The 23,950-nt window shown below is 44.3% G+C and overlaps 14 non-coding genes and 1 pseudogene across 14 annotated transcripts; all 15 read left to right on the top strand.

Annotated features, from left to right (window-relative positions):
• The first annotated feature begins 137 nt into the window (after window positions 1-137).
• Window positions 138-328, top strand: LOC141195035 (U2 spliceosomal RNA). Its single transcript, XR_012267644.1, has one exon. It is a non-coding gene; the product is annotated as a U2 spliceosomal RNA (small nuclear RNA).
• A 6,075-nt stretch (window positions 329-6,403) lies between these two features.
• Window positions 6,404-6,614, top strand: LOC141196391 (U2 spliceosomal RNA; annotated as a pseudogene).
• Window positions 6,615-7,733: 1,119 nt separating this feature from the next.
• Window positions 7,734-7,924, top strand: LOC141196143 (U2 spliceosomal RNA). The gene has a single exon (XR_012268708.1). It is a non-coding gene; the product is annotated as a U2 spliceosomal RNA (small nuclear RNA).
• Window positions 7,925-9,044: 1,120 nt separating this feature from the next.
• On the top strand, window positions 9,045-9,235 carry LOC141195837 (U2 spliceosomal RNA). The gene has a single exon (XR_012268412.1). It is a non-coding gene; the product is annotated as a U2 spliceosomal RNA (small nuclear RNA).
• Window positions 9,236-10,361: 1,126 nt separating this feature from the next.
• LOC141195034 (U2 spliceosomal RNA) lies at window positions 10,362-10,552 on the top strand. The gene has a single exon (XR_012267643.1). It is a non-coding gene; the product is annotated as a U2 spliceosomal RNA (small nuclear RNA).
• A 1,119-nt stretch (window positions 10,553-11,671) lies between these two features.
• Window positions 11,672-11,862, top strand: LOC141195033 (U2 spliceosomal RNA). The gene has a single exon (XR_012267642.1). It is a non-coding gene; the product is annotated as a U2 spliceosomal RNA (small nuclear RNA).
• A 1,121-nt stretch (window positions 11,863-12,983) lies between these two features.
• On the top strand, window positions 12,984-13,174 carry LOC141195032 (U2 spliceosomal RNA). The gene has a single exon (XR_012267641.1). It is a non-coding gene; the product is annotated as a U2 spliceosomal RNA (small nuclear RNA).
• Window positions 13,175-14,294: 1,120 nt separating this feature from the next.
• Window positions 14,295-14,485, top strand: LOC141195030 (U2 spliceosomal RNA). The gene has a single exon (XR_012267639.1). It is a non-coding gene; the product is annotated as a U2 spliceosomal RNA (small nuclear RNA).
• A 1,119-nt stretch (window positions 14,486-15,604) lies between these two features.
• On the top strand, window positions 15,605-15,795 carry LOC141195029 (U2 spliceosomal RNA). Its single transcript, XR_012267638.1, has one exon. It is a non-coding gene; the product is annotated as a U2 spliceosomal RNA (small nuclear RNA).
• Window positions 15,796-16,916: 1,121 nt separating this feature from the next.
• On the top strand, window positions 16,917-17,107 carry LOC141195028 (U2 spliceosomal RNA). The gene has a single exon (XR_012267637.1). It is a non-coding gene; the product is annotated as a U2 spliceosomal RNA (small nuclear RNA).
• Window positions 17,108-18,227: 1,120 nt separating this feature from the next.
• LOC141195027 (U2 spliceosomal RNA) lies at window positions 18,228-18,418 on the top strand. Its single transcript, XR_012267636.1, has one exon. It is a non-coding gene; the product is annotated as a U2 spliceosomal RNA (small nuclear RNA).
• A 1,120-nt stretch (window positions 18,419-19,538) lies between these two features.
• LOC141195026 (U2 spliceosomal RNA) lies at window positions 19,539-19,729 on the top strand. Its single transcript, XR_012267635.1, has one exon. It is a non-coding gene; the product is annotated as a U2 spliceosomal RNA (small nuclear RNA).
• A 1,125-nt stretch (window positions 19,730-20,854) lies between these two features.
• On the top strand, window positions 20,855-21,045 carry LOC141195800 (U2 spliceosomal RNA). Its single transcript, XR_012268377.1, has one exon. It is a non-coding gene; the product is annotated as a U2 spliceosomal RNA (small nuclear RNA).
• Window positions 21,046-22,166: 1,121 nt separating this feature from the next.
• LOC141195024 (U2 spliceosomal RNA) lies at window positions 22,167-22,357 on the top strand. The gene has a single exon (XR_012267634.1). It is a non-coding gene; the product is annotated as a U2 spliceosomal RNA (small nuclear RNA).
• Window positions 22,358-23,478: 1,121 nt separating this feature from the next.
• LOC141195845 (U2 spliceosomal RNA) lies at window positions 23,479-23,669 on the top strand. The gene has a single exon (XR_012268420.1). It is a non-coding gene; the product is annotated as a U2 spliceosomal RNA (small nuclear RNA).
• The last annotated feature ends 281 nt before the right edge of the window (window positions 23,670-23,950 follow it).

Here is a 23,950-nt window from a genome sequence, read left to right as displayed (position 1 = left end):
CAAGCCGAAAAGTGCAGGCATGTGAGGGATCTAGAGGTTGACAGCATGTCTTCTTAACGGGAGTCCAGGTGGCCATCTCCACAAATGGACTTTTCAGAATCCTTGGGTGGCACCGTAGTCGGAAACCAATTCTGGTTATCGCTTCTCGGCCTTTTGGCTAAGATCAAGTGTAGTATCTGTTCTTATCAGTTTAATATCTGATACGTCCCCTATCTGGGGACCATATATTAAATGGATTTTTAGAACAGGGAGATGGAAAAAGAGCTTGCTCTGTCCACTCCACGCATTGACCTGGTATTGCAGTATCTCCAGGACCGGTGCACCCCTTCTTTAATGCAGTTTCTAAAATCAGAAAGAATTGAATTCAATGCTTTTTGTTCATTTTGCTTGTTTGTCGGATTTTGGGATGGACTCTTTGGCTTTGCTTTTCTTCTCCTCATTGGATTTTTCATGTTAAAAGTTGCAGAAGCCAGATGACAAGCTCATTTTGGTTCAACTTCATCAACTGTGCATTGCATTGCCATGTAATGTAATGTAATGCAATGCTATCTATCTAGCTCTCCCTCTATACTTCCTTTTGGATAAACAGACATATTAGGCAAGCATTTTGGAGCTTTCACCTAAATAACTACAGGTGGTGAGATAAGCTGCACAATATAATTGACCTTTCAGTATATTGTTGCACACACACCATCTATTTAGCAAATGCCCTTGTTATCAACAGCAGCCTTTTAAACTCACCTGAGCTAACAGGTATGTGAGCTGGTTACTCTGCTGCGCTTAAAATTTCTTTTTTGGTTTGCTACAATGCCTTTTCTGAAACGTTGTCTCCCTCTGCTGGAACACTGACTTCTTTCATTTAATGCCTGCAGACTATAAAAGAGAAACCAACCCAAAAAGTTTGGTTGATTAGTCTGTGGCATTCTTTTAAACTGTTGCTTATGGCGGTCTCTGTGAGCTTCTCAGTGACATTCAGCCATCCAGGTATCCCGCCTGCAGTAGACGGAATGTGGCAATGGAACGCTGGCTGCGCGTGTCATAATAGGCTCTGAGCCTTTATATACCTGCGCACAGCAGCAGCCACCTTCAGTCTGCTGCTGGACAGCCAGCAGCAGCAGCAGCAGGAGAGGTAATTAATCAGCAACCCTCCTGCTAAGGGTAGACAGCTGCTCGTTCCACCCCCCCCCCGCCTTAATTGGTTCTCCTCCCTTCCAACGGTGTTGAGGCGGGTGGGAACAGCCGGGGGTTGAGGGTACTGTGCTAAAAGAGGTGGAGTTATGCAGATCTAAAACGCGTGGATTGCAGCAGCAGCAAGCCGAAAAGTGCAGGCATGTGAGGGATCTAGAGGTTGACAGCATGTCTTCTTAACGGGAGTCCAGGTGGCCATCTCCACAAATGGACTTTTCAGAATCCTTGGGTGGCACCGTAGTTGGAAACCAATTCTGGTTATCGCTTCTCGGCCTTTTGGCAAGATCAGTGGTGGTTTTCTGCTGCTGGTGTTGTTTGGAGGGCAGTTGTGACTGGGGTTCCCCCTTGTGGGGCCCTAGTGTGCGATTGAGCGGTGATTGTGTTTATCTGCTGTAAAAATGGTGGAGAAAACACGTGGATTAGAGGACTCGGTCCGTCTGAAGGTGGCTGCAGGTCATGAAGGAGAAATCGGTTTGGACCAAGTTTGCGTTGATGTCTTGAAGAACATTAATGGCTTGAAGGTAACGGATGTATTGGCACTGCAGGATTTTCAGAAACAAGGAATTTATGATATCACTTTTGTTTCTTTGAGTATTTGCCAGAGAGTCTACATGGAGTTGGTACGAATGAAGGAAGAAAAGGAATTGAAATGCCTAGAGTTTATTGCACTGGAACCTCTGTTCCAGCAGACATATAAGTATGTGGTTGTGCACATGTATAACCCTAAAGTTCCGGATGAGACTGTTTCCAATTTTTTAGCTCGGTATTGTAGTGAGGTTAAATTTTTGGGAAGAATGAAGAACAAATACAATTATCTAAATGGCAAGAGGAGATATGTTGTAAAACTGAGACCGGATGATAGAGCTATTGGGGGTGCCAAGAGCATTCCTGCACAGTTTTCTATCGGAGGAGAAAGGGGATTTTGTTTTTATAATGGACAGATGGAATATTGTAGGAAGTGTCATGAGTTTGGACATGTTCAGAAAGATTGTCCAGTGCAAGGTGATGTTTGTAGAGGTTGTGGGAAATCTGGGCATGTGGCAAGTGGTTGCCCAATGAATAAGGTGTGTGATTTGTGTGGACATGCAGATCACCTTGCAAGGAAATGTAGATTGTGGGCTCAGATTCCTAGGTCACAGGTGGACGCTGAAGAGAGGCAGAAGAAGACTCGGCAGGAAAGTGGGGAGGAGGGCGAAGGCTCAGACTCAGAGGGGGAAAGCCAAAAACAAGATGGTGGTAGGGGAAGAGACCATGCGGTGCCCAAGATGGAGGAAAAGGGGCGGAGCCAGAAGAAAGTTGGTTTGAGGGAGGGGCTGGAAGTAATAAACAAAGTAGCTGATGTGCATGGCCCGGGTGATGGGATGGATTTGTCTAATATGGCGGAGTCAGTGAATCCTGTTTTGGGATGAGATGGGGGTGAGGAAATGGAGGTTTTGGAGGAGGAGGATTCTGATTCGGATGGAACTATAACCCCTCAGCAGCGTGATAGGGTTAACAGTGATTGGAGTGAAAATGAGGAGGAAGATGATGGCAAGGAGGAGAGTTATGCCTCCGTGATTAAAAGAAGTAAGGTGGAGGGGTGTTGGTCTGGGGGGCAGGAAGATCCAGTCTCCCTAAGACCAGGTTATTCTAACAGGGACTCGAGTTCTGAGTCGCCTGATATACGTAGAAAAGTGGGTGGCAGGAGTGGGTTTTCTACTGGTTCATGATGGATCGGGTATGGTGGAGATTTTTTCCTGTTGTTATGATGGCGTTGTGTGTTGCTTCTCTGAATGTACGAGGGATTGGTTCTGCTTGTAGGAGAGCAGGGATACTGGATTACATTGAGAGTGTGAATGCAGATATTGTCTGTCTGCAGGAATGTGTAATTAAATCTGCCCCGCATGAGAGTGAGTGGAATAAGGGGCAATCTTTTTGGTCCCCATGCTCAGAAAACAGGAATGAAGGGGTGGGCATTTTACTGTGTAATTCCAGTCTAAAGGTTTTAGAGTTTAAAGTAATCATACCTGGGAGATGTTTGTTTTTATTAGTGGATTTTTTAGGTCAGCGGGTACGGGTTTTTAATGTTTATGCCCCTGCTGATAAACAAGCAAGAGTTGGGTTTTTGGAGTCTCTAAAGTTGTTTTTACCAGGCAGAGACTTCACTATAGTGGCTGGAGATTTTAATTGTGTCAGATCCGCAAAAGATCGTAAGAGCTCTACGGAAGGTAGGACTGATGTTACGTCTAATATTTTAAATCAGATTGTGCAGGATTTACGCTACACGGATGCTGGTCTGATGGTTGGGCCAAGTGATAAGTTCACATACATATCAGATAGTGGACGTAGTGTTTCCCGAATTGACTATGTTTTTATGTCTGAAGGGATTAAGGTGGCCAAGTGCAATCACGTGATGACGACTTTTTCTGACCACAAGATGATAGTGGTAGATCTGTGTATAGCTGAGTCCCTGGCTTTTGGAAAGGGACTCTGGAAGCTGAACGTAAGCCTGCTGGAAGAGGAGAGTGTTAAGGTTGGTTTTAATAAAGTGTTTTTGTCTTGTGTGTCTGAACAGCACCTTTTTAAAGATTTGCTAGAGTGGTGGGACTGGGCTAAGGAGAAATTTGCATGTTATTTTAAAGGGGTGTGTTTTAGGAGAGCGAAAGCCAAAAGGGATCATGATGCTGCTGTTATTTCAAAATTGGAAGTACTCCATAAGTTTAAGAGAGCGGGGATGGAGGTGGATAAAGAGATTGCAGATTTGAAGGACGAACTGAAGAAGATACTTATTGAAAAAGGGAAGACTATTATGTTTAAGGCAAAAATAAAGCACATGGAGGAAAATGAGCAATGTTCGAGATACTTTTTTAAAAAATGTTTTAAACCTAAAGGGGTTTTTAAGTCTGTTTTTTCTCCTGCAGGGGAGGTATCTGGGGATGAGATGATTGGCAGTATTCTTTCCTTTTATGAAACACTCTTCTCTAACGATAGTAGAGCCAGTGATGCGGAAATTAATGATTATTGCAAAGTATTAACTAATAATATTCCTGAGGAGAAAATTGGGTTTTTAAGTGAGGAGGTTGGGAAAGATGAAATTAGACGGGCAGTGGATGGCTTGGCGAAAGGCAAGACGCCAGGCTGTGATGGTCTTCCTGCTGAATTTTATGTTAGATTTTGGGATATTATAGGTTTGGAGTTTTCCCGGGTGGTGCAATATGGTTTTACTCATGGGATTTTATCGGTTTCTATGCGTAAGGGGATTGTTACGCTGATTCATAAGAAAGGGGACATGAGGGATATTAAAAATTGGAGGCCCATAACATTGTTAAACAGTGATTACAAAATTATTTCTAAAATTGTGGCTGGTAGACTGGCAGATGTGATAGGTGATATGGTGGGGGAGTATCAGGCATGTGCAGTGCCTGGTAGGAAAATTTCAGATAATTTGCTGCTTCTAAGAGACTTAATTTATCAGGCTAATTTGAATAAGAATGCTCTTTTGTTACAGTCGGTGGACCTGGAGAAAGCCTTTGATAAAATATCACATAGATTTTTGTTCTCTGCTTTAAGTCACCTTGGTGTTCCGGATAAATTATTGATGGTCATTAAGAGTTTTTATTGTGGGGTCAGTAGCCAGATTTTAGTTAATGGGCATGTGAGTTCCAGTTTTAATATTTTATCGGGAGTTAGGCAGGGTTGTCCCCTGTCACCAATTCTTTTTATCTGTGTGGTGGAGGCCCTTTTAAAAAGTGTGCAAGTTGACAAGTGTGTGGCTGGTGTTTTTATTCCTGGGGGATCCGGGGGTCCAGTCAAGTCTTTAAGTTATATGGATGATATTGTTTTTACTTGTGGTTCACAGGCGGATCTCAATAGAGTGAATTTGCACGTAAGGATTTTTTGTTGTGTGGCTGGTATGGCGGTGAATTGGGGAAAGTGCCAGCTTTGTAACTTTGGGAGGCAGGTTGAGGTTAACGTGGCAGGAGTGGAGAGTAGGGAGGAAATTGAGGTTCTTGGTGTCATCTTTGAGAAGGAACTGAAAGGGAAAAGCAGCCTGAAGATTCTAGAAGACAAAATGGATCAGAAGTTGAACTTTTGGAAACTAAGGAACCTGTCGCTGAGAGGGAAAGTGCTGGTAATCAAGTCTGTGATTCTCCCGCTTCTGCTGTACACTGCTTTGATTTTCCCACCTGCTGTGCTTTGGACAAAGAGAGTGACAAGGAAACTGTTTGTGTTTTTTTGGGGATCCAAAATGGAGAAACTAAGAAGAGGAATGGTTATGTGTTCTGTGGAAAATGGGGGTTGTGATTTTCCTAACATTGACTTATTTTTAAGAATGCATTATTTTTTGAACATTTATAAATTATCCCAGTGCAATAACAGGACTGCGGACATGTGCAAATATTTAGCAGGACGGCTTTTCCAGAAATGGAGCTGGTGTGAGAAGGATTTAAGAAAACCAGTTTCGTTTGTGATACCGTTTTTTTATGTGGTGCTTAGGTCCTTCTATGATCAAAATGGGATAAGCTCCATGGTTAGACCGGACAAAAAACTGATTGTCTCAGGTATTAAGAAGAAGGAGATGTTATGTGATGTGCCGTTTTGTAATAATGCACAGTCTGGACAGGTGTGGAAGCTTTTTTTCATGCGTGGAATCAGCAACAGACAGAAGGATGTAACCTGGATGGCGTTGCATGGATGCTTGCCAACAAGGGCTTTTTTGAATGACCGGGGGATAAAGGTTCAAGAAATATGTCCTAGGGAAGGTTGCAATAAGGTGGAAACAATACAGCATATTTTTTGGGACTGTTTTTTTGCTAAAAAAGTTTTTACCTTGTTGTCACGTATGTTTGTTGCTTTAGTTGGTTTTCATTGTTTCGATTTTGAAAGGATTTTAATAGGTCAAGATTTTAAGTACTCGCAAAGGAAGCGGGCAAGCTGGATTATTTTTGTCATATATAAAGAGGTTTTATGGGACGTTCGGAATTTGGTGATTTTTAAAAAGATTGTTTTTTCCCCCATGGAATGCAGAAAGATTTTTCTTGCTAGACTGTTTTATGCCTATTTATTGGATAAAAAGAAGTATGGTGAGACAGCAGCAGAAGCACTCTCGAACTTTTCACATTGGACTTCTTACAGTAAGTAACAGTTAATTGCAGGGTTGTGTTTTTTGGGATTTTGTTTTTGTTTTTCCGAATGATGATTTGAGAACCCGTTATGTGAATATGCGCTATGATGCATAAATTAATGTGGGTCTTAATCTGAGGAAAAAAAAAAAAAAAAAAAAAAAAAAAAAATCTGTTCTTATCAGTTTAATATCTGATACGTCCCCTATCTGGGGACCATATATTAAATGGATTTTTAGAACAGGGAGATGGAAAAAGAGCTTGCTCTGTCCACTCCACGCATTGACCTGGTATTGCAGTATCTCCAGGACCGGTGCACCCCTTCTTTAATGCAGTTTCTAAAATCAGAAAGAATTGAATTCAATGCTTTTTGTTCATTTTGCTTGTTTGTCGGATTTTGGGATGGACTCTTTGGCTTTGCTTTTCTTCTCCTCATTGGATTTTTCATGTTAAAAGTTGCAGAAGCCAGATGACAAGCTCATTTTGGTTCAACTTCAGCAACTGTGCATTGCATTGCCATGTAATGTAATGTAATGCAATGCTATCTATCTAGCTCTCCCTCTATACTTCCTTTTGGATAAACAGACATATTAGGCAAGCATTTTGGAGCTTTCACCTAAATAACTACAGGTGGTGAGATAAGCTGCACAATATAATTGACCTTTCAGTATATTGTTGCACACACACCATCTATTTAGCAAATGCCCTTGTTATCAACAGCAGCCTTTTAAACTCACCTGAGCTAACAGGTATGTGAGCTGGTTACTCTGCTGCGCTTAAAATTTCTTTTTTGGTTTGCTACAATGCCTTTTCTGAAACGTTGTCTCCCTCTGCTGGAACACTGACTTCTTTCATTTAATGCCTGCAGACTATAAAAGAGAAACCAACCCAAAAAGTTTGGTTGATTAGTCTGTGGCATTCTTTTAAACTGTTGCTTATGGCGGTCTCTGTGAGCTTCTCAGTGACATTCAGCCATCCAGGTATCCCGCCTGCAGTAGACGGAATGTGGCAATGGAACGCTGGCTGCGCGTGTCATAATAGGCTCTGAGCCTTTATATACCTGCGCACAGCAGCAGCCACCTTCAGTCTGCTGCTGGACAGCCAGCAGCAGCAGCAGCAGGAGAGGTAATTAATCAGCAACCCTCCTGCTAAGGGTAGACAGCTGCTCGTTCCACCCCCCCCCGCCTTAATTGGTTCTCCTCCCTTCCAACGGTGTTGAGGCGGGTGGGAACAGCCGGGGGTTGAGGGTACTGTGCTAAAAGAGGTGGAGTTATGCAGATCTAAAACGCGTGGATTGCAGCAGCAGCAAGCCGAAAAGTGCAGGCATGTGAGGGATCTAGAGGTTGACAGCATGTCTTCTTAACGGGAGTCCAGGTGGCCATCTCCACAAATGGACTTTTCAGAATCCTTGGGTGGCACCGTAGTCGGAAACCAATTCTGGTTATCGCTTCTCGGCCTTTTGGCTAAGATCAAGTGTAGTATCTCTTCTTATCAGTTTAATATCTGATACGTCCCCTATCTGGGGACCATATATTAAATGGATTTTTAGAACAGGGAGATGGAAAAAGAGCTTGCTCTGTCCACTCCACGCATTGACCTGGTATTGCAGTATCTCCAGGACCGGTGCACCCCTTCTTTAATGCAGTTTCTAAAATCAGAAAGAATTGAATTCAATGCTTTTTGTTCATTTTGCTTGTTTGTCGGATTTTGGGATGGACTCTTTGGCTTTGCTTTTCTTCTCCTCATTGGATTTTTCATGTTAAAAGTTGCAGAAGCCAGATGACAAGCTCATTTTGGTTCAACTTCAGCAACTGTGCATTGCATTGCCATGTAATGTAATGTAATGCAATGCTATCTATCTAGCTCTCCCTCTATACTTCCTTTTGGATAAACAGACATATTAGGCAAGCATTTTGGAGCTTTCACCTAAATAACTACAGGTGGTGAGATAAGCTGCACAATATAATTGACCTTTCAGTATATTGTTGCACACACACCATCTATTTAGCAAATGCCCTTGTTATCAACAGCAGCCTTTTAAACTCACCTGAGCTAACAGGTATGTGAGCTGGTTACTCTGCTGCGCTTAAAATTTCTTTTTTGGTTTGCTACAATGCCTTTTCTGAAACGTTGTCTCCCTCTGCTGGAACACTGACTTCTTTCATTTAATGCCTGCAGACTATAAAAGAGAAACCAACCCAAAAAGTTTGGTTGATTAGTCTGTGGCATTCTTTTAAACTGTTGCTAATGGCGGTCTCTGTGAGCTTCTCAGTGACATTCAGCCATCCAGGTATCCCGCCTGCAGTAGACGGAATGTGGCAATGGAACGCTGGCTGCGCGTGTCATAATAGGCTCTGAGCCTTTATATACCTGCACACAGCAGCAGCCACCTTCAGTCTGCTGCTGGACAGCCAGCAGCAGCAGCAGCAGGAGAGGTAATTAATCAGCAACCCTCCTGCTAAGGGTAGACAGCTGCTCGTTCCACCCCCCCCCCGCCTTAATTGGTTCTCCTCCCTTCCAACGGTGTTGAGGCGGGTGGGAACAGCCGGGGGTTGAGGATACTGTGCTAAAAGAGGTGGAGTTATGCAGATCTAAAACGCGTGGATTGCAGCAGCAGCAAGCCGAAAAGTGCAGGCATGTGAGGGATCTAGAGGTTGACAGCATGTCTTCTTAACGGGAGTCCAGGTGGCCATCTCCACAAATGGACTTTTCAGAATCCTTGGGTGGCACCGTAGTCGGAAACCAATTCTGGTTATCGCTTCTCGGCCTTTTGGCTAAGATCAAGTGTAGTATCTGTTCTTATCAGTATAATATCTGATACGTCCCCTATCTGGGGACCATATATTAAATGGATTTTTAGAACAGGGAGATGGAAAAAGAGCTTGCTCTGTCCACTCCACGCATTGACCTGGTATTGCAGTATCTCCAGGACCGGTGCACCCCTTCTTTAATGCAGTTTCTAAAATCAGAAAGAATTGAATTCAATGCTTTTTGTTCATTTTGCTTGTTTGTCGGATTTTGGGATGGACTCTTTGGCTTTGCTTTTCTTCTCCTCATTGGATTTTTCATGTTAAAAGTTGCAGAAGCCAGATGACAAGCTCATTTTGGTTCAACTTCAGCAACTGTGCATTGCATTGCCATGTAATGTAATGTAATGTAATGCAATGCTATCTATCTAGCTCTCCCTCTATACTTCCTTTTGGATAAACAGACATATTAGGCAAGCATTTTGGAGCTTTCACCTAAATAACTACAGGTGGTGAGATAAGCTGCACAATATAATTGACCTTTCAGTATATTGTTGCACACACACCATCTATTTAGCAAATGCCCTTGTTATCAACAGCAGCCTTTTAAACTCACCTGAGCTAACAGGTATGTGAGCTGGTTACTCTGCTGCGCTTAAAATTTCTTTTTTGGTTTGCTACAATGCCTTTTCTGAAACGTTGTCTCCCTCTGCTGGAACACTGACTTCTTTCATTTAATGCCTGCAGACTATAAAAGAGAAACCAACCCAAAAAGTTTGGTTGATTAGTCTGTGGCATTCTTTTAAACTGTTGCTTATGGCGGTCTCTGTGAGCTTCTCAGTGACATTCAGCCATCCAGGTATCCCGCCTGCAGTAGACGGAATGTGGCAATGGAACGCTGGCTGCGCGTGTCATAATAGGCTCTGAGCCTTTATATACCTGCGCACAGCAGCAGCCACCTTCAGTCTGCTGCTGGACAGCCAGCAGCAGCAGCAGCAGGAGAGGTAATTAATCAGCAACCCTCCTGCTAAGGGTAGACAGCTGCTCGTTCCACCCCCCCCCCCGCCTTAATTGGTTCTCCTCCCTTCCAACGGTGTTGAGGCGGGTGGGAACAGCCGGGGGTTGAGGGTACTGTGCTAAAAGAGGTGGAGTTATGCAGATCTAAAACGCGTGGATTGCAGCAGCAGCAAGCCGAAAAGTGCAGGCATGTGAGGGATCTAGAGGTTGACAGCATGTCTTCTTAACGGGAGTCCAGGTGGCCATCTCCACAAATGGACTTTTCAGAATCCTTGGGTGGCACCGTAGTCGGAAACCAATTCTGGTTATCGCTTCTCGGCCTTTTGGCTAAGATCAAGTGTAGTATCTGTTCTTATCAGTTTAATATCTGATACGTCCCCTATCTGGGGACCATATATTAAATGGATTTTTAGAACAGGGAGATGGAAAAAGAGCTTGCTCTGTCCACTCCACGCATTGACCTGGTATTGCAGTATCTCCAGGACCGGTGCACCCCTTCTTTAATGCAGTTTCTAAAATCAGAAAGAATTGAATTCAATGCTTTTTGTTCATTTTGCTTGTTTGTCGTATTTTGGGATGGACTCTTTGGCTTTGCTTTTCTTCTCCTCATTGGATTTTTCATGTTAAAAGTTGCAGAAGCCAGATGACAAGCTCATTTTGGTTCAACTTCAGCAACTGTGCATTGCATTGCCATGTAATGTAATGTAATGCAATGCTATCTATCTAGCTCTCCCTCTATACTTCCTTTTGGATAAACAGACATATTAGGCAAGCATTTTGGAGCTTTCACCTAAATAACTACAGGTGGTGAGATAAGCTGCACAATATAATTGACCTTTCAGTATATTGTTGCACACACACCATCTATTTAGCAAATGCCCTTGTTATCAACAGCAGCCTTTTAAACTCACCTGAGCTAACAGGTATGTGAGCTGGTTACTCTGCTGCGCTTAAAATTTCTTTTTTGGTTTGCTACAATGCCTTTTCTGAAACGTTGTCTCCCTCTGCTGGAACACTGACTTCTTTCATTTAATGCCTGCAGACTATAAAAGAGAAACCAACCCAAAAAGTTTGGTTGATTAGTCTGTGGCATTCTTTTAAACTGTTGCTTATGGCGGTCTCTGTGAGCTTCTCAGTGACATTCAGCCATCCAGGTATCCCGCCTGCAGTAGACGGAATGTGGCAATGGAACGCTGGCTGCGCGTGTCATAATAGGCTCTGAGCCTTTATATACCTGCGCACAGCAGCAGCCACCTTCAGTCTGCTGCTGGACAGCCAGCAGCAGCAGCAGCAGGAGAGGTAATTAATCAGCAACCCTCCTGCTAAGGGTAGACAGCTGCTCGTTCCACCCCCCCCCGCCTTAATTGGTTCTCCTCCCTTCCAACGGTGTTGAGGCGGGTGGGAACAGCCGGGGGTTGAGGGTACTGTGCTAAAAGAGGTGGAGTTATGCAGATCTAAAACGCGTGGATTGCAGCAGCAGCAAGCCGAAAAGTGCAGGCATGTGAGGGATCTAGAGGTTGACAGCATGTCTTCTTAACGGGAGTCCAGGTGGCCATCTCCACAAATGGACTTTTCAGAATCCTTGGGTGGCACCGTAGTCGGAAACCAATTCTGGTTATCGCTTCTCGGCCTTTTGGCTAAGATCAAGTGTAGTATCTGTTCTTATCAGTTTAATATCTGATACGTCCCCTATCTGGGGACCATATATTAAATGGATTTTTAGAACAGGGAGATGGAAAAAGAGCTTGCTCTGTCCACTCCACGCATTGACCTGGTATTGCAGTATCTCCAGGACCGGTGCACCCCTTCTTTAATGCAGTTTCTAAAATCAGAAAGAATTGAATTCAATGCTTTTTGTTCATTTTGCTTGTTTGTCGGATTTTGGGATGGACTCTTTGGCTTTGCTTTTCTTCTCCTCATTGGATTTTTCATGTTAAAAGTTGCAGAAGCCAGATGACAAGCTCATTTTGGTTCAACTTCAGCAACTGTGCATTGCATTGCCATGTAATGTAATGTAATGCAATGCTATCTATCTAGCTCTCCCTCTATACTTCCTTTTGGATAAACAGACATATTAGGCAAGCATTTTGGAGCTTTCACCTAAATAACTACAGGTGGTGAGATAAGCTGCACAATATAATTGACCTTTCAGTATATTGTTGCACACACACCATCTATTTAGCAAATGCCCTTGTTATCAACAGCAGCCTTTTAAACTCACCTGAGCTAACAGGTATGTGAGCTGGTTACTCTGCTGCGCTTAAAATTTCTTTTTTGGTTTGCTACAATGCCTTTTCTGAAACGTTGTCTCCCTCTGCTGGAACACTGACTTCTTTCATTTAATGCTTGCAGACTATAAAAGAGAAACCAACCCAAAAAGTTTGGTTGATTAGTCTGTGGCATTCTTTTAAACTGTTGCTTATGGCGGTCTCTGTGAGCTTCTCAGTGACATTCAGCCATCCAGGTATCCCGCCTGCAGTAGACGGAATGTGGCAATGGAACGCTGGCTGCGCGTGTCATAATAGGCTCTGAGCCTTTACATACCTGCGCACAGCAGCAGCCACCTTCAGTCTGCTGCTGGACAGCCAGCAGCAGCAGCAGCAGGAGAGGTAATTAATCAGCAACCCTCCTGCTAAGGGTAGACAGCTGCTCGTTCCACCCCCCCCCCCGCCTTAATTGGTTCTCCTCCCTTCCAACGGTGTTGAGGCGGGTGGGAACAGCCGGGGGTTGAGGGTACTGTGCTAAAAGAGGTGGAGTTATGCAGATCTAAAACGCGTGGATTGCAGCAGCAGCAAGCCGAAAAGTGCAGGCATGTGAGGGATCTAGAGGTTGACAGCATGTCTTCTTAACGGGAGTCCAGGTGGCCATCTCCACAAATGGACTTTTCAGAATCCTTGGGTGGCACCGTAGTCGGAAACCAATTCTGGTTATCGCTTCTCGGCCTTTTGGCTAAGATCAAGTGTAGTATCTGTTCTTATCAGTTTAATATCTGATACGTCCCCTATCTGGGGACCATATATTAAATGGATTTTTAGAACAGGGAGATGGAAAAAGAGCTTGCTCTGTCCACTCCACGCATTGACCTGGTATTGCAGTATCTCCAGGACCGGTGCACCCCTTCTTTAATGCAGTTTCTAAAATCAGAAAGAATTGAATTCAATGCTTTTTGTTCATTTTGCTTGTTTGTCGGATTTTGGGATGGACTCTTTGGCTTTGCTTTTATTCTCCTCATTGGATTTTTCATGTTAAAAGTTGCAGAAGCCAGATGACAAGCTCATTTTGGTTCAACTTCAGCAACTGTGCATTGCATTGCCATGTAATGTAATGTAATGCAATGCTATCTATCTAGCTCTCCCTCTATACTTCCTTTTGGATAAACAGACATATTAGGCAAGCATTTTGGAGCTTTCACCTAAATAACTACAGGTGGTGAGATAAGCTGCACAATATAATTGACCTTTCAGTATATTGTTGCACACACACCATCTATTTAGCAAATGCCCTTGTTATCAACAGCAGCCTTTTAAACTCACCTGAGCTAACAGGTATGTGAGCTGGTTACTCTGCTGTGCTTAAAATTTCTTTTTTGGTTTGCTACAATGCCTTTTCTGAAACGTTGTCTCCCTCTGCTGGAACACTGACTTCTTTCATTTAATGCCTGCAGACTATAAAAGAGAAACCAGCCCAAAAAGTTTGGTTGATTAGTCTGTGGCATTCTTTTAAACTGTTGCTTATGGCGGTCTCTGTGAGCTTCTCAGTGACATTCAGCCATCCAGGTATCCCGCCTGCAGTAGACGGAATGTGGCAATGGAACGCTGGCTGCGCGTGTCATAATAGGCTCTGAGCCTTTATATACCTGCGCACAGCAGCAGCCACCTTCAGTCTGCTGCTGGACAGCCAGCAGCAGCAGCAGCAGGAGAGGTAATTAATCAGCAACCCTCCTGCTAAGGGTAGACAGCTGCTCGTTCCACCCCCCCCCCGCCTTAATTGGTTCTCCTCCCTTCCAACGGTGTTGAGGCGGGTGGGAACAGCCGGGGGTTGAGGGTACTGTGCTAAAAGAGGTGGAGTTATGCAGATCTAAAACGCGTGGATTGCAGCAGCAGCAAGCCGAAAAGTGCAGGCATGTGAGGGATCTAGAGGTTGACAGCATGTCTTCTTAACGGGAGTCCAGGTGGCCATCTCCACAAATGGACTTTTCAGAATCCTTGGGTGGCACCGTAGTCGGAAACCAATTCTGGTTATCGCTTCTCGGCCTTTTGGCTAAGATCAAGTGTAGTATCTGTTCTTATCAGTTTAATATCTGATACGTCCCCTATCTGGGGACCATATATTAAATGGATTTTTAGAACAGGGAGATGGAAAAAGAGCTTGCTCTGTCCACTCCACGCATTGACCTGGTATTGCAGTATCTCCAGGACCGGTGCACCCCTTCTTTAATGCAGTTTCTAAAATCAGAAAGAATTGAATTCAATGCTTTTTGTTCATTTTGCTTGTTTGTCGTATTTTGGGATGGACTCTTTGGCTTTGCTTTTCTTCTCCTCATTGGATTTTTCATGTTAAAAGTTGCAGAAGCCAGATGACAAGCTCATTTTGGTTCAACTTCAGCAACTGTGCATTGCATTGCCATGTAATGTAATGTAATGCAATGCTATCTATCTAGCTCTCCCTCTATACTTCCTTTTGGATAAACAGACATATTAGGCAAGCATTTTGGAGCTTTCACCTAAATAACTACAGGTGGTGAGATAAGCTGCACAATATAATTGACCTTTCAGTATATTGTTGCACACACACCATCTATTTAGCAAATGCCCTTGTTATCAACAGCAGCCTTTTAAACTCACCTGAGCTAACAGGTATGTGAGCTGGTTACTCTGCTGCGCTTAAAATTTCTTTTTTGGTTTGCTACAATGCCTTTTCTGAAACGTTGTCTCCCTCTGCTGGAACACTGACTTCTTTCATTTAATGCCTGCAGACTATAAAAGAGAAACCAACCCAAAAAGTTTGGTTGATTAGTCTGTGGCATTCTTTTAAACTGTTGCTTATGGCGGTCTCTGTGAGCTTCTCAGTGACATTCAGCCATCCAGGTATCCCGCCTGCAGTAGACGGAATGTGGCAATGGAACGCTGGCTGCGCGTGTCATAATAGGCTCTGAGCCTTTATATACCTGCGCACAGCAGCAGCCACCTTCAGTCTGCTGCTGGACAGCCAGCAGCAGCAGCAGCAGGAGAGGTAATTAATCAGCAACCCTCCTGCTAAGGGTAGACAGCTGCTCGTTCCACCCCCCCCCGCCTTAATTGGTTCTCCTCCCTTCCAACGGTGTTGAGGCGGGTGGGAACAGCCGGGGGTTGAGGGTACTGTGCTAAAAGAGGTGGAGTTATGCAGATCTAAAACGCGTGGATTGCAGCAGCAGCAAGCCGAAAAGTGCAGGCATGTGAGGGATCTAGAGGTTGACAGCATGTCTTCTTAACGGGAGTCCAGGTGGCCATCTCCACAAATGGACTTTTCAGAATCCTTGGGTGGCACCGTAGTCGGAAACCAATTCTGGTTATCGCTTCTCGGCCTTTTGGCTAAGATCAAGTGTAGTATCTGTTCTTATCAGTTTAATATCTGATACGTCCCCTATCTGGGGACCATATATTAAATGGATTTTTAGAACAGGGAGATGGAAAAAGAGCTTGCTCTGTCCACTCCACGCATTGACCTGGTATTGCAGTATCTCCAGGACCGGTGCACCCCTTCTTTAATGCAGTTTCTAAAATCAGAAAGAATTGAATTCAATGCTTTTTGTTCATTTTGCTTGTTTGTCGGATTTTGGGATGGACTCTTTGGCTTTGCTTTTCTTCTCCTCATTGGATTTTTCATGTTAAAAGTTGCAGAAGCCAGATGACAAGCTCATTTTGGTTCAACTTCAGCAACTGTGCATTGCATTGCCATGTAATGTAATGTAATGCAATGCTATCTATCTAGCTCTCCCTCTATACTTCCTTTTGGATAAACAGACATATTAGGCAAGCATTTTGGAGCTTTCACCTAAATAACTACAGGTGGTGAGATAAGCTGCACAATATAATTGACCTTTCAGTATATTGTTGCACACACACCATCTATTTAGCAAATGCCCTTGTTATCAACAGCAGCCTTTTAAACTCACCTGAGCTAACAGGTATGTGAGCTGGTTACTCTGCTGCGCTTAAAATTTCTTTTTTGGTTTGCTACAATGCCTTTTCTGAAACGTTGTCTCCCTCTGCTGGAACACTGACTTCTTTCATTTAATGCTTGCAGACTATAAAAGAGAAACCAACCCAAAAAGTTTGGTTGATTAGTCTGTGGCATTCTTTTAAACTGTTGCTTATGGCGGTCTCTGTGAGCTTCTCAGTGACATTCAGCCATCCAGGTATCCCGCCTGCAGTAGACGGAATGTGGCAATGGAACGCTGGCTGCGCGTGTCATAATAGGCTCTGAGCCTTTACATACCTGCGCACAGCAGCAGCCACCTTCAGTCTGCTGCTGGACAGCCAGCAGCAGCAGCAGCAGGAGAGGTAATTAATCAGCAACCCTCCTGCTAAGGGTAGACAGCTGCTCGTTCCACCCCCCCCCCCGCCTTAATTGGTTCTCCTCCCTTCCAACGGTGTTGAGGCGGGTGGGAACAGCCGGGGGTTGAGGGTACTGTGCTAAAAGAGGTGGAGTTATGCAGATCTAAAACGCGTGGATTGCAGCAGCAGCAAGCCGAAAAGTGCAGGCATGTGAGGGATCTAGAGGTTGACAGCATGTCTTCTTAACGGGAGTCCAGGTGGCCATCTCCACAAATGGACTTTTCAGAATCCTTGGGTGGCACCGTAGTCGGAAACCAATTCTGGTTATCGCTTCTCGGCCTTTTGGCTAAGATCAAGTGTAGTATCTGTTCTTATCAGTTTAATATCTGATACGTCCCCTATCTGGGGACCATATATTAAATGGATTTTTAGAACAGGGAGATGGAAAAAGAGCTTGCTCTGTCCACTCCACGCATTGACCTGGTATTGCAGTATCTCCAGGACCGGTGCACCCCTTCTTTAATGCAGTTTCTAAAATCAGAAAGAATTGAATTCAATGCTTTTTGTTCATTTTGCTTGTTTGTCGGATTTTGGGATGGACTCTTTGGCTTTGCTTTTATTCTCCTCATTGGATTTTTCATGTTAAAAGTTGCAGAAGCCAGATGACAAGCTCATTTTGGTTCAACTTCAGCAACTGTGCATTGCATTGCCATGTAATGTAATGTAATGCAATGCTATCTATCTAGCTCTCCCTCTATACTTCCTTTTGGATAAACAGACATATTAGGCAAGCATTTTGGAGCTTTCACCTAAATAACTACAGGTGGTGAGATAAGCTGCACAATATAATTGACCTTTCAGTATATTGTTGCACACACACCATCTATTTAGCAAATGCCCTTGTTATCAACAGCAGCCTTTTAAACTCACCTGAGCTAACAGGTATGTGAGCTGGTTACTCTGCTGTGCTTAAAATTTCTTTTTTGGTTTGCTACAATGCCTTTTCTGAAACGTTGTCTCCCTCTGCTGGAACACTGACTTCTTTCATTTAATGCCTGCAGACTATAAAAGAGAAACCAGCCCAAAAAGTTTGGTTGATTAGTCTGTGGCATTCTTTTAAACTGTTGCTTATGGCGGTCTCTGTGAGCTTCTCAGTGACATTCAGCCATCCAGGTATCCCGCCTGCAGTAGACGGAATGTGGCAATGGAACGCTGGCTGCGCGTGTCATAATAGGCTCTGAGCCTTTATATACCTGCGCACAGCAGCAGCCACCTTCAGTCTGCTGCTGGACAGCCAGCAGCAGCAGCAGCAGGAGAGGTAATTAATCAGCAACCCTCCTGCTAAGGGTAGACAGCTGCTCGTTCCACCCCCCCCCCGCCTTAATTGGTTCTCCTCCCTTCCAACGGTGTTGAGGCGGGTGGGAACAGCCGGGGGTTGAGGGTACTGTGCTAAAAGAGGTGGAGTTATGCAGATCTAAAACGCGTGGATTGCAGCAGCAGCAAGCCGAAAAGTGCAGGCATGTGAGGGATCTAGAGGTTGACAGCATGTCTTCTTAACGGGAGTCCAGGTGGCCATCTCCACAAATGGACTTTTCAGAATCCTTGGGTGGCACCGTAGTCGGAAACCAATTCTGGTTATCGCTTCTCGGCCTTTTGGCTAAGATCAAGTGTAGTATCTGTTCTTATCAGTTTAATATCTGATACGTCCCCTATCTGGGGACCATATATTAAATGGATTTTTAGAACAGGGAGATGGAAAAAGAGCTTGCTCTGTCCACTCCACGCATTGACCTGGTATTGCAGTATCTCCAGGACCGGTGCACCCCTTCTTTAATGCAGTTTCTAAAATCAGAAAGAATTGAATTCAATGCTTTTTGTTCATTTTGCTTGTTTGTCGGATTTTGGGATGGACTCTTTGGCTTTGCTTTTCTTCTCCTCATTGGATTTTTCATGTTAAAAGTTGCAGAAGCCAGATGACAAGCTCATTTTGGTTCAACTTCAGCAACTGTGCATTGCATTGCCATGTAATGTAATGTAATGCAATGCTATCTATCTAGCTCTCCCTCTATACTTCCTTTTGGATAAACAGACATATTAGGCAAGCATTTTGGAGCTTTCACCTAAATAACTACAGGTGGTGAGATAAGCTGCACAATATAGTTGACCTTTCAGTATATTGTTGCACACACACCATCTATTTAGCAAATGCCCTTGTTATCAACAGCAGCCTTTTAAACTCACCTGAGCTAACAGGTATGTGAGCTGGTTACTCTGCTGTGCTTAAAATTTCTTTTTTGGTTTGCTACAATGCCTTTTCTGAAACGTTGTCTCCCTCTGCTGGAACACTGACTTCTTTCATTTAATGCCTGCAGACTATAAAAGAGACACCAGCCCAAAAAGTTTGGTTGATTAGTCTGTGGCATTCTTTTAAACTGTTGCTTATGGCGGTCTCTGTGAGCTTCTCAGTGACATTCAGCCATCCAGGTATCCCGCCTGCAGTAGACGGAATGTGGCAATGGAACGCTGGCTGCGCGTGTCATAATAGGCTCTGAGCCTTTACATACCTGCGCACAGCAGCAGCCACCTTCAGTCTGCTGCTGGACAGCCAGCAGCAGCAGCAGCAGGAGAGGTAATTAATCAGCAACCCTCCTGCTAAGGGTAGACAGCTGCTCGTTCCACCCCCCCCCCGCCTTAATTGGTTCTCCTCCCTTCCAACGGTGTTGAGGCGGGTGGGAACAGCCGGGGGTTGAGGGTACTGTGCTAAAAGAGGTGGAGTTATGCAGATCTAAAACGCGTGGATTGCAGCAGCAGCAAGCCAAAAAGTGCAGGCATGTGAGGGATCTAGAGGTTGACAGCATGTCTTCTTAACGGGAGTCCAGGTGGCCATCTCCACAAATGGACTTTTCAGAATCCTTGGGTGGCACCGTAGTCGGAAACCAATTCTGGTTATCGCTTCTCGGCCTTTTGGCTAAGATCAAGTGTAGTATCTGTTCTTATCAGTTTAATATCTGATACGTCCCCTATCTGGGGACCATATATTAAATGGATTTTTAGAACAGGGAGATGGAAAAAGAGCTTGCTCTGTCCACTCCACGCATTGACCTGGTATTGCAGTATCTCCAGGACCGGTGCACCCCTTCTTTAATGCAGTTTCTAAAATCAGAAAGAATTGAATTCAATGCTTTTTGTTCATTTTGCTTGTTTGTCGGATTTTGGGATGGACTCTTTGGCTTTGCTTTTCTTCTCCTCATTGGATTTTTCATGTTAAAAGTTGCAGAAGCCAGATGACAAGCTCATTTTGGTTCAACTTCAGCAACTGTGCATTGCATTGCCATGTAATGTAATGTAATGCAATGCTATCTATCTAGCTCTCCCTCTATACTTCCTTTTGGATAAACAGACATATTAGGCAAGCATTTTGGAGCTTTCACCTAAATAACTACAGGTGGTGAGATAAGCTGCACAATATAATTGACCTTTCAGTATATTGTTGCACACACACCATCTATTTAGCAAATGCCCTTGTTATCAACAGCAGCCTTTTAAACTCACCTGAGCTAACAGGTATGTGAGCTGGTTACTCTGCTGCGCTTAAAATTTCTTTTTTGGTTTGCTACAATGCCTTTTCTGAAACGTTGTCTCCCTCTGCTGGAACACTGACTTCTTTCATTTAATGCCTGCAGACTATAAAAGAGAAACCAACCCAAAAAGTTTGGTTGATTAGTCTGTGGCATTCTTTTAAACTGTTGCTTATGGCGGTCTCTGTGAGCTTCTCATTGACATTCAGCCATCCAGGTATCCCGCCTGCAGTAGACGGAATGTGGCAATGGAACGCTGGCTGCGCGTGTCATAATAGGCTCTGAGCCTTTATATACCTGCGCACAGCAGCAGCCACCTTCAGTCTGCTGCTGGACAGCCAGCAGCAGCAGCAGCAGGAGAGGTAATTAATCAGCAACCCTCCTGCTAAGGGTAGACAGCTGCTCGTTCCACCCCCCCCCCCCCCCGCCTTAATTGGTTCTCCTCCCTTCCAACGGTGTTGAGGCGGGTGGGAACAGCCGGGGGTTGAGGGTACTGTGCTAAAAGAGGTGGAGTTATGCAGATCTAAAACGCGTGGATTGCAGCAGCAGCAAGCCGAAAAGTGCAGGCATGTGAGGGATCTAGAGGTTGACAGCATGTCTTCTTAACGGGAGTCCAGGTGGCCATCTCCACAAATGGACTTTTCAGAATCCTTGGGTGGCACCGTAGTCGGAAACCAATTCTGGTTATCGCTTCTCGGCCTTTTGGCTAAGATCAAGTGTAGTATCTGTTCTTATCAGTTTAATATCTGATACGTCCCCTATCTGGGGACCATATATTAAATGGATTTTTAGAACAGGGAGATGGAAAAAGAGCTTGCTCTGTCCACTCCACGTATTGACCTGGTATTGCAGTATCTCCAGGAACGGTGCACCCCTTCTTTAATGCAGTTTCTAAAATCAGAAAGAATTGAATTCAATGCTTTTTGTTCATTTTGCTTGTTTGTCGGATTTTGGGATGGACTCTTTGGCTTTGCTTTTCTTCTCCTCATTGGATTTTTCATGTTAAAAGTTGCAGAAGCCAGATGACAAGCTCATTTTGGTTCAACTTCAGCAACTGTGCATTGCATTGCCATGTAATGTAATGTAATGCAATGCTATCTATCTAGCTCTCCCTCTATACTTCCTTTTGGATAAACAGACATATTAGGCAAGCATTTTGGAGCTTTCACCTAAATAACTACAGGTGGTGAGATAAGCTGCACAATATAATTGACCTTTCAGTATATTGTTGCACACACACCATCTATTTAGCAAATGCCCTTGTTATCAACAGCAGCCTTTTAAACTCACCTGAGCTAACAGGTATGTGAGCTGGTTACTCTGCTGCGCTTAAAATTTCTTTTTTGGTTTGCTACAATGCCTTTTCTGAAACGTTGTCTCCCTCTGCTGGAACACTGACTTCTTTCATTTAATGCCTGCAGACTATAAAAGAGAAACCAACCCAAAAAGTTTGGTTGATTAGTCTGTGGCATTCTTTTAAACTGTTGCTTATGGCGGTCTCTGTGAGCTTCTCATTGACATTCAGCCATCCAGGTATCCCGCCTGCAGTAGACGGAATGTGGCAATGGAACGCTGGCTGCGCGTGTCATAATAGGCTCTGAGCCTTTATATACCTGCGCACAGCAGCAGCCACCTTCAGTCTGCTGCTGGACAGCCAGCAGCAGCAGCAGCAGGAGAGGTAATTAATCAGCAACCCTCCTGCTAAGGGTAGACAGCTGCTCGTTCCACCCCCCCCCCCGCCTTAATTGGTTCTCCTCCCTTCCAACGGTGTTGAGGCGGGTGGGAACAGCCGGGGGTTGAGGGTACTGTGCTAAAAGAGGTGGAGTTATGCAGATCTAAAACGCGTGGATTGCAGCAGCAGCAAGCCGAAAAGTGCAGGCATGTGAGGGATCTAGAGGTTGACAGCATGTCTTCTTAACGGGAGTCCAGGTGGCCATCTCCACAAATGGACTTTTCAGAATCCTTGGGTGGCACCGTAGTCGGAAACCAATTCTGGTTATCGCTTCTCGGCCTTTTGGCTAAGATCAAGTGTAGTATCTGTTCTTATCAGTTTAATATCTGATACGTCCCCTATCTGGGGACCATATATTAAATGGATTTTTAGAACAGGGAGATGGAAAAAGAGCTTGCTCTGTCCACTCCACGCATTGACCTGGTATTGCAGTATCTCCAGGACCGGTGCACCCCTTCTTTAATGCAGTTTCTAAAATCAGAAAGAATTGAATTCAATGCTTTTTGTTCATTTTGCTTGTTTGTCGGATTTTGGGATGGACTCTTTGGCTTTGCTTTTCTTCTCCTCATTGGATTTTTCATGTTAAAAGTTGCAGAAGCCAGATGACAAGCTCATTTTGGTTCAACTTCAGCAACTGTGCATTGCATTGCCATGTAATGTAATGTAATGCAATGCTATCTATCTAGCTCTCCCTCTATACTTCCTTTTGGATAAACAGACATATTAGGCAAGCATTTTGGAGCTTTCACCTAAATAACTACAGGTGGTGAGATAAGCTGCACAATATAATTGACCTTTCAGTATATTGTTGCACACACACCATCTATTTAGCAAATGCCCTTGTTATCAACAGCAGCCTTTTAAACTCACCTGAGCTAACAGGTATGTGAGCTGGTTACTCTGCTGCGCTTAAAATTTCTTTTTTGGTTTGCTACAATGCCTTTTCTGAAACGTTGTCTCCCTCTGCTGGAACACTGACTTCTTTCATTTAATGCCTGCAGACTATAAAAGAGAAACCAACCCAAAAAGTTTGGTTGATTAGTCTGTGGCATTCTTTTAAACTGTTGCTTATGGCGGTCTCTGTGAGCTTCTCAGTGACATTCAGCCATCCAGGTATCCCGCCTGCAGTAGACGGAATGTGGCAATGGAACGCTGGCTGCGCGTGTCATAATAGGCTCTGAGCCTTTATATACCTGCGCACAGCAGCAGCCACCTTCAGTCTGCTGCTGGACAGCCAGCAGCAGCAGCAGCAGGAGAGGTAATTAATCAGCAACCCTCCTGCTAAGGGTAGACAGCTGCTCGTTCCACCCCCCCCCCCGCCTTAATTGGTTCTCCTCCCTTCCAACGGTGTTGAGGCGGGTGGGAACAGCCGGGGGTTGAGGGTACTGTGCTAAAAGAGGTGGAGTTATGCAGATCTAAAACGCGTGGATTGCAGCAGCAGCAAGCCGAAAAGTGCAGGCATGTGAGGGATCTAGAGGTTGACAGCATGTCTTCTTAACGGGAGTCCAGGTGGCCATCTCCACAAATGGACTTTTCAGAATCCTTGGGTGGCACCGTAGTCGGAAACCAATTCTGGTTATCGCTTCTCGGCCTTTTGGCTAAGATCAAGTGTAGTATCTGTTCTTATCAGTTTAATATCTGATACGTCCCCTATCTGGGGACCATATATTAAATGGATTTTTAGAACAGGGAGATGGAAAAAGAGCTTGCTCTGTCCACTCCACGTATTGACCTGGTATTGCAGTATCTCCAGGACCGGTGCACCCCTTCTTTAATGCAGTTTCTAAAATCAGAAAGAATTGAATTCAATGCTTTTTGTTCATTTTGCTTGTTTGTCGGATTTTGGGATGGACTCTTTGGCTTTGCTTTTCTTCTCCTCATTGGATTTTTCATGTTAAAAGTTGCAGAAGCCAGATGACAAGCTCATTTTGGTTCAACTTCAGCAACTGTGCATTGCATTGCCATGTAATGTAATGTAATGCAATGCTATCTATCTAGCTCTCCCTCTATACTTCCTTTTGGATAAACAGACATATTAGGCAAGCATTTT

The sequence above is a fragment of the Phyllobates terribilis genome, unplaced genomic scaffold, assembly GCF_046119375.1.
Source record: "Phyllobates terribilis strain yellow unplaced genomic scaffold, ASM4611937v1 Scaffold_74__1_contigs__length_7073193, whole genome shotgun sequence".
NCBI classification, from domain to species: domain Eukaryota; kingdom Metazoa; phylum Chordata; class Amphibia; order Anura; family Dendrobatidae; genus Phyllobates; species Phyllobates terribilis.
This window is presented reverse-complemented; position numbering and strand designations above follow the sequence as displayed.